Source organism: Corapipo altera, unplaced genomic scaffold (genome assembly GCF_003945725.1).
Source record: "Corapipo altera isolate COAL_440 unplaced genomic scaffold, ASM394572v1 61, whole genome shotgun sequence".
NCBI classification, from domain to species: domain Eukaryota; kingdom Metazoa; phylum Chordata; class Aves; order Passeriformes; family Pipridae; genus Corapipo; species Corapipo altera.
Window position 1 is genome coordinate 4,049,859 of NW_020884910.1, and position 9,731 is coordinate 4,059,589.

The following is a 9,731-nucleotide window of genomic DNA, read 5'->3' on the forward strand; positions in this document are numbered from 1 at the left end:
CCATTCTGCTTTGTTACCACATTAACCTTTGGTCTTTTTCAGGTAAAAACTTAAATCTCGCAATCAGGGAAGATGAGGTTTATCTGTGGAGGTCGGCAAGTGCAGCATTCAGGAGCACTCAGACAGCGGGGCACAAGGTGGAATTGCCAAACTTAGCCTTGTAGGCTGCTAAATACCTTCTAGAGCAGTTGTGTGACCTCAGCACCTGGCAAGGTCACAGTCCTATGCTGAACAGGGAAAGATTGCCTTCAGCATGTTCTTTGTGTAAATGAGGATTTGTGTGCTATGTGTGACTGCAAATAAAGCAGTAAAGCCCCTTGCTTACATTTGGAATATTCCAGTTCGTTATAGTCACACAACAGACTAAAACCTCTTGCAGTGATGTTTAGCTGTGTTTGCCTTGTGCTAGGGCCTCTCCATGGTGGAAAAAAGACAAGGAACTGAAGTGATTTTGCTAAGACACTCAATCTTATCTCTTCATTTTCCTATCACTAGTTGTATTTGTTTTTAAAACACTTGCATGTTATGTGCTCAAATCACACAGAGTCTGCAAAAGGAGCTGAGCTAGAGATGGCATGTCTACTACTGTGAAGAAAACTGTTTTTCCTGCCTTCAGCCCAATAAAAGTCAAAGCCCTAATGTTCTAGAAAGAAGAAATTCCAAGGGAGAGGGGAAAAGAGGTTGTTTCACAGAAAAGAAAAAAACCAAAACATTCCCTTTGAAGCCAAGCCTGGAGCAAACACAACAATTGAGTCAAGTGCTGCACACCTGGCGTTCAAGGCCACTGTTCTTCCCCTTGGTCATACTCCTTGGCTGGCCTACCTCTGTCATGATGCATGGTAGCTTGTGAGAGCAGACCTACCACCTTGCTACCTCTGCAGGACACTTCATGCTCTTCGAACATGCAATGCATTATAAAGTAACATAGAAATAACCCAAATCCAGCACCTTTCCATTTGCAATTCTGGACTACTACGTTCTGGAACACAAATTCTCCATGTATTATTAGTCAACCACACTGGTATTAGGGGGAATAATGCAATTTTAAACTTATTTGTTAATATTGGCTAGAATTTTTCAAATATTTAATATTTTACAATATCTTCTATAAGTTAAGCACTCAGTTCAGTGGGATTTGAATGTCCAAGCAAATAGGGTCCTTTAAAGAGCTAAGGCATAAAGAGCTTTGAGATCCTTGAATGAAAAAAGCTATAAGTAGTACAAAGAATCATTGGCTACACAGAAATTGTCATTATCTTATTTTGTGATAGCAAAACCCTGTGTAACAGTTCAACACATTAGGCATTAACAGAGAGATAAAATACTCCCTTAAATAGGAATCTTCCTTTAGTACGACTGAAAACTGCTGAGCTGATGGAGAAATTCCTATCTTCTTAATGCTTTCTGTACTAAATCTTTGGCCCACTGGTGTATTATTCCTCAGAGTGGAATCTGAAAAAGGTTCTTTGATAATAAGTCTTCATCTGTGTAATGTTCATGGCCAAAATTGCTGCACAATACACCAGAATGCACCCATATTGAAGAGGTTGGAGTTGTCTCTGGAGCTGTCTAGGGCAGACATCTGCCTCTCAGCCCTCTGGTGTCTCCTGCAAGCTTAGCACAGTCCACGAAGCCAATAAAGAGGTGGAAGGAAAAGAAAGAAGTGTTACAAGACAGAAAGCAAGAGGAAGACATTTGAATTTCATAAGACAGGTTAACCCCGCAGGGCTGAGAGAAGCAAAAACAACTTATTCTGAATAAACATGATATGGAAATTGCAGAGATAGAATTGAGCATGAATTTATCTAGGAAACTACAGCACAAGTTGGTGAGAGATGCCATCAGGAAAACCTTGTGAAAACTGAAGACAAGAGAAGCGATCTTACCAACCACATCCACCCGAACCCCAGACTCCCTGTTCCCATACTTTTAGTATGAGAGGTGATGGGATAGCAATACCCACTCTCCAGAGGCAGCTCCCACTATTGCCCCTTTGCTCAACCTCCAGGCTGAAACAAGTCCTCAAAAAGTATATTACGTGTTTTGAGTTTGCCATCTCCTGGATCATGTCCAGGCATTGCCAGTGGAAATGCTACTTGACATACCCTAAAATGGTTGTGGGGAATACGCTGAGTTAAGCAGCAGGGACTGCTGTGGGCCAGTGCTTGACTCTACATCCCAGCCTGTTCTCACTAGTTAGCAGGGATGCAGCAAGTCTCCAAGCCGAGGTACTTCAGTCTCTCTCAAGAACAGGAAAGACGGTAAGGGATAACTCAGACATACAACATGGAAGCAGACATACTCTATGATGAAGCTTCATGCCCTTATCCCAAGCTGTCCTCCTTAGTATGACTGATGGTCCCAGGCAAGACAGAGTCAATTTACATCCATTCTGAGTGTGTAAATATGTTTGACAGATGAGCTCCAAAGAGACTAGCTGATGTGATTTAAGATGTTACCTCTCCCCAGCTGTCCACCCTGTTCCTCTGCCAGAAGTTACTTCCCCAACAGCAGGTGAAGCAGAAGAAACATGTGTCTGCACCTTGAATGCTCTAGCTAAGGCTGGTATATTAGCATAAACTGCCAATGAAGGGTGGGTTTGTGTTAATATATCAGATGAGAGCTGCAACCACTGGAGCACAGGCATATGTCTCATTCTGCCAACTCTCCAGTCATCTCCAATGAAAGAGCAGAAAGGACAGCTGAGAGTATTGAAGTCATGTGTGCTGGGCACAGGTAGTCACATACATATATATATATATTTATATATATGCCCAGTACTCTGATGAAGACACTGTTTTCAAGTCCATTTTCCTAAAGCCTCATAATCCACAGACCCGTTGATACACAGCCTGGGCAATGGCTATCAAGCAAAGTAAGACAAGCAATCAACAGTATGGAGTGCACTTAAAATGGCACAGTTAAAAACCTGCATAGGGCGAGAAGGGAAGGATGACTTGAGTCCCCTCCTCCTCAGAGCTGATATCCTGGCTCAGCATCAAGAAGCTTCTTTAGAATTATGGAACCGCAAACTAACAAGTTGGAAAAATTCCAGGAGTACAAAAAGGCAGGAAAATTTGGTCAGCTTATTCTAATATCCATTTCTGCTATCAGTATCAGTGATGCACTTTTATGCTAAACATTTCTTTATCTCATACAGCATAGGACTTGCTTTTTACATGAAAATCATTTGTGCTTTGGAAAATCCTGTAATGCAATGATTTGCTTAGCTTTCTATTGTACCCTCTCACTTTCTTGTTTGCTTTGTGCTTGTATCTCTTGCTTATGATCTCTCTGTATGCTGAAAACCCAGTACAAATATTTAGTAAACAATAAGAAGCTTATTGCTGTTTTCAAGCAGAAAATTTGTCTCTGCCTCACAGAACATCTATTTTGGCTTGTATTTAATTTTTTAAACAATGCATGAATGTATATCTATAGATCAGATCTTTCCTTGCTTAGATTCTACAGTGATGGGTACTTTATAAAAGTCAATATAGATAGAATCAGCTGTAATCCATTTATGGCAAACTCATCTTTGATTAGAAGATATAACAATTGTTCTTTTTCATATATGACTGGCACAAATCTTTTTTTTCAGTATATTGTTTTGAAAGCTTTATTTGTCTTTTAAGCTAAAGAACCCCTGGACAGTTTCTGTTTTGACCCTTCAAGAACAGTTGAAGCAGCCCTGATGTTGAGATCACAAAGATAGCTGTGACACGGATAAGGCAACTAGCACATTCCCTCTAAACTGTTGTTCTAGCATGGACCTAATGGGTGATGGACAAAGTTCTAGAGCTCTCCCTCCTTAGGGTAGATATATCATCCCAGTCAGAGCCCATGTAGATAATTCACTCACATCCTTACTTTTCCTTGAAATTTCCGATAAAGCCAAGATGCTTTTGAACTGCCCCATTGCCACATGTTTTTCCGTGTGAAATCTCAGGTTAGTCTTTTTTTGTTTTTATAGTAACCTGATTTTGAGTGCCCAGCTACATACCAGAGGCTCTAGTGACTTCACTGATTATGGCATCTAAATTCAAAAGGCTGATGTGAATCTTAGACTGCCTAGCATACACAGCTGTCAAACCCAGGCTCCACCTACAGTCAAGGGAGAGAAAGTTCTCCTAGAAAAAAATTTGGAGCACTGAGGCATGTAATACTTCTCCAGACTTTGGTAGCCCTGGAAAAGACTTAGTCCATTTGTTGATTCACTGCCCACCATTATTTTTTAATTTAGTTCCCACGAAATCAGGTAAACATTTCTTCCTTTTAAGGATTTTACCAGCTGTCATAAATGTAGCTATCGTGTACCTCTTGAAGCCAGAAGCTGAAATATCTAAAAAAGCAGGAGCCTTTGCTGAAAGTGTTGGCACTGGTTGTAGTCTCTTAAGCAGATATTACGGCCCCTACAGATGAAATGAAGAATCTTCAACAGGCAGAGAATAGCTGCTTCCTGCCTCTCTGCAACTTTGAGGCTACTCACTGTAACCAATTCAATACTTTTTTGCTTAGATGATCACTAAATGATGGGAGACCCTCCCTAATTGAGCATTTCCTGGGGAGAATCCCAATGTTTCTGTATTTAAACTGGGTATGTAAGAAATCTTCATTATACAAAGCAAAATGAGGGGTTTTTTGAATGATAGAAGCACCATGGCATCACCAGTTCAGATTAGAAGCAGAGGACTTTGAGGCCACCCTGGGGGTTTTCAGGCAGAACAACTGTGAAGCTAGAGCTATAAATTTAATCACTGTATATTGATGTGGTGATGTTGGGTGTATTGATGTATTTTATTGCTAAGCAGTGCATTCTCCCCATGTTTTTTCCCCCTTGAGCAGATTAACTGTAGATTCCAAAATACTGTCCAGCAGAAACATGAGTGGCATACTGTTTTCACTTTGCTTGCCTCCCACATAAAAGAACATCTGTGAATGTCAGCTGAGGCTGATTTCTCCTGCACAATAGCCTATCATTTTTGTAAAAATAAATAAGTGGCAATCATTCATTTTTTTTCCATGGATATAAACACTTTGGGTCAAACTCAAAGTGACTGAAATGATATTGCATTTTACCTCTGGTTGATAAGTAGTTGTAATTTACAGGGCAATAGAACTGGGTAGATAGAAAAGCAACTACCAAGTAGAATTAAGATAAAGAACCTCCCACTCTCACTTTGTCTTACACCTTTCACTGAGCTGCTTTTGCTCCTGCATCATTTATTTCCTGACTGTACGCTCTTGTAAGTTACACTAAGTTGCTGCCAGGTAACATACAGCATCATTTATATCACCTATAGCACTGCCCAATTACAGAGCAAGATGCTGGAGTCATTGGTTCAGTCCCAAACACACAATCAAAGCAACTTCTGCAGTGAGAGCAGGCACAAGATTAAGTCTTTATACAAAGCTGCAGAAATTGAAAGCACAATTGCTGGGTAGAGTGCCACCCACGTACAGCTCGCCCTCAGTGATAAAGGCTGATTGTCATACAACAGGCTCTAAACATCTAATGGTACCTCTTACCCTTATTCTCTGCACAGACATCTTAGGCTTCCCCAAGCTATCTACAGCTAATCTAATACTTCAACTTGGCACAGTGTTGTGCAGTTGTTACAACAAGACCCCAGAAAAATAAAGCCTGTGTCAATGACATGCATTGTTTTCCAGCCCAGGGGTAACTTGATCAGTACCCAGTCAAGCATCTCTGCACTGCTCTTTTGCACATCACAGAGGAGCCCTGAAAAATCAGGCTATATTAAGTGTGAACTGCAAGGATTTTCTACAATGCATAGTGCATTCCAGTTGCCATTGTTTGGATCTTGTCCCTCCTCTCAGTCTGCATTTAGGAATGGCTTTGTGCAAGTCACTTCCCATTTTTATCCCTCTGCTAGTCCCCATAGCATGGTAGTACTGTAGAACCTCATGAAGGCAAGCACTTTGAGGCCATGTCAGTACCAGGACTTGGAGCCATGCATGTAATTGCCACATTGCAGTTGATATTCATTATATATTATCCTTTGGCATCAATACTGGGCTTTTATCACTGAAAATTATCATTCTTCTAGATGTGACGAACAATCGAAAAAGCTCTCAAGCATGTAGAAAAATCTCAAAAAAAACCAGATTGGCTTTGGCAGCAATATGTTAGCATATGTAAGACCTGTTTCAACTCATGAGTTCTGGAAAGATAAGATTAAACCCTCTTGCACTAATACCTGCTGCAATGGTTTCCCTTTCCCTCCTGCTGAAGACTGGGAAGATTGTAATTCGTGAGAAGCCCATTAAAAATACAGATGTCCCCATTCACACTGATGTTGAGTATTAATAACTTTTTCACTGAAAGCCTGAAGACCACATATATTCTTGCTCACTATATCCTTCACCTTAACAGACCTCAGTCTAGGGATACATCTTTAGGACGTAAAACACACAAATGACAGAAAAACATTAAGAGGTATAACCAATATGTGTATAATACTTCCCATTTTCCAGATGAGTGGTTTTCAGACTGTGGTCTGCAAACCCCAAGGGCCTTGGTCTATTTCTGTATCTGATGTGCATTGTGAGGATCTGCACATGGGAATTTCCTAAAGGTGACTGGACATCTTTCAAAAGTATAAGGGACCAATAAATGAAGAGGTGGTAAAAATTTTTACATAAAAAGCATTGAGGCCAAATGCATCCATGATGAGAGTGGAGAGGAAAAGATGGGTGTCTGAACACTCTAGCTCTATGTGACACCAGGCACTCCCATACACAAGGTATTGCTATCAGCAAGGGCTAAGACCCCATCAGCCTCCTCCTTTCTCTCTCCTCCTGTAAATCCACAGCTGATTAAAAACATTAATTAACTGTCAAACCCTCTCCTGCTCTCCCATCAATTAAATCTGGTTTATGTCCATTTTATCTATCCATCCAGATGCTTTAATTAGTCTCCATGATTGCAATTCATCAGCACTTCCACGGAGTAAAACACATCAGCAGTCTTCTCCACCTCTCTGCAAAATTTACCCAACACCTCACCTAATGGGGCTCTGAGCCCAACTCATGTTTTGGGCTCAACTACAATGCAACTAACAGCAATTAGTACAAAGGGAACTGTCTTTCCATTCCCAGTTTAATAACTAACATTGTGTCTTCATAATCCACAATACAATGATTTAGTAGTGCCATTTGTGTTTCCTGATTCCCTTATGTAATGACTTAGTACCACAGGGATATGCACATTTTCTTCTGTTTGTAAATTTTTATCAGGTTTATAAATACAGCATGGCCTTACTGTGCAACCTTACAATCTCTCTGAACCCAGAAAAAGTTTAAAATTAATAATAAACGATAAAACTTGGGAGGAAAAAAAAAAATGAATCAGGCTTCATTAAATGATAAAATCCATCAGGAGCCAGGGGCAAGGACAGGGGCAGGGACTCAGTTAATTTGTGAGAGTAACGTAATTTTGAATTGTTGAAAAGATATAACAGTGAAAATACGTAATACAGTTTAATCTTGGAGGTCACCCCAAGGAGAGAAGGCCAAGTAGCTATCTGACCTTCTCCAGAAGAAAGAGAATATATTCTGTTACCTTGGCAAAATTGAAAGACTTATGTGTTCTTAAGCTGTAATGATTAGGAAATCAAAGAGTTCAAACAGCCAAGCTGTGATCATTCCCACCCCAAGAGAAGACCTCCATGCACATCTTTAGCTGTAAAGAAATTTGAGCAGCCAGCCCAGGAAAACCCCTGCCATCCCCTACCTTATTTTGCGCTCTGTACAGGAAACAGCCATATTATAACTTCAAGCTTAAGATTAATTCCACAGCAGTAAGACATTTTTACCATAAAAGCTCTCCCGGTAACCTCACCTCCACTCCATGATGATGCTTTAGAGCAGTTATAACCTAGTTATCACCATTTTGCTGTCAGAATTGGACACTGGGCCACTAAGCGTTAGTATGAGCTTCCTACATTACACAGACATTTGAATTTCAGACAGTAATATCGGTGGTGAGGGGATTTCACTTTCCTCTACCACCACATGCAAGCAAATACCATCAAGTTCAATGCATGAGGACACATTAGAAAATATCTCTTGGGAAGATACCCGACCTTAACAGAAGGACCTCAGAGGAAGATGAATTAAACAATCACCTCGGTAAACTTCTATGGCCGATGCATTGACGCTGTAAAAAGTTGCCTCTCGTTTCCTGTGTAATTTTTTTAAGTTTCAATATGCAGCTTTTAGCATTTGTTAGGACTCTGTCCCTTAAATTAGAGGTTGTGACACTTTGGGACAGCAGAATGACATGAAAAAGTAAGAATGGGTGTCATATTAAAGAGAAAAAATTAAAATACCCTCATTTTGAGCTGGTAAGTATGACACTGGAATGCTAAGTCCTCTCCTTTTGTAACCATGTTTAGTATTATTCTTCTCAGGGGATCAGGAGCTTTATATTTCTTAGCTGAAATCTTAAAAACAGTACAGACTTCTATCAGAAAGGGTGATCTGATAGAACTAAGCTGTGCAGTGCCTGCATGAACATACTGACAGTATAAAAAGAGTCAGTGTTATCAAAATACCTTTGAGTGTAAATACATATTTCACAAAGTATTTCAGATATCTTTAAAATATTTATGTTGCAATTAAACTAAAAATACGGAATGTGTGTTTCACAAATTAAGCCAGTAACCCAACTGGGGCTTTCATCCCAGTTTGACAACATAAAATTTTGAAATGTCAAAACTGCCTTCAGGACAAAATTTCCATTTCTGTCGCCATCTGTCATGATGTCCCTCAAAAGCTGCAGACCACACTGCTCTGATCTCTCCAGGTCAGGAGCTTTCAGTTGCTACTTCCTACCTGCTATTTCCACTTTCACATGGGAATGAAGAACTCATTTGAGACCACTACATGTCAAACGCTTAATTAACAAGCAGAGAAAACAAAAAACAAAAGCAAGGAAACAAACAAACAAAACCCCAACAAAACTGTGTACAGCTGGGACTGTGCCCACATATCTTATGTGGGCTCCAACCAGGGAGTAAAAAGTTACCAACAACTCATCCATTGCCACAATTGTCATCTCTGATGTCCTGACGCAGGCACGTGAATAATCAACCTCGAGTTCTGTCAAGAAGTGTAGCTATGCCAAAGGGGAATATTTTGTAGTGATGAGCAACTGAGATCACTAACCTTCAACCAAGGCTGACTGCGGCTTTGATCTGACTCTTCTGTTGAATGTAAAGTCTAGGCTGACACTTGGTCTAGAGTATGTAAAGAAATGCAAGCACATGCAGGTCATACTCAATATGCATTGAGCTCTTTATATTAACCAAGGCTTTCCAACAATGGAAAAGTTATGCTTGAGAACCCACAAAATAGTAATTACATCAAAATATAGCTAAGTATAATTGCCTTACAAACTATCTATCACATCTGAATACAACCCAGATATCTTCCTGCCACAAAATCTTCTGATTCTGGTCCCTTAGAGATCCATGAGATATATTTACAGCTTCCATAAAAACAAACAAGAGAGATTGTTATGTTAATTCACCATAAAGGGGTCCTCAGTCTCAGGAAATTTTGTAGGGATTTTCAAACTAAAAGAGATTGAAAACCACTGTTGCCTATCAACTCCCCAAGAATCTATATGGTGCTCATACTAAATACCTTCATATATTATTTGCATACTCTGCAGATGTTTGCATGCTGTGATTATGTAGAATAAT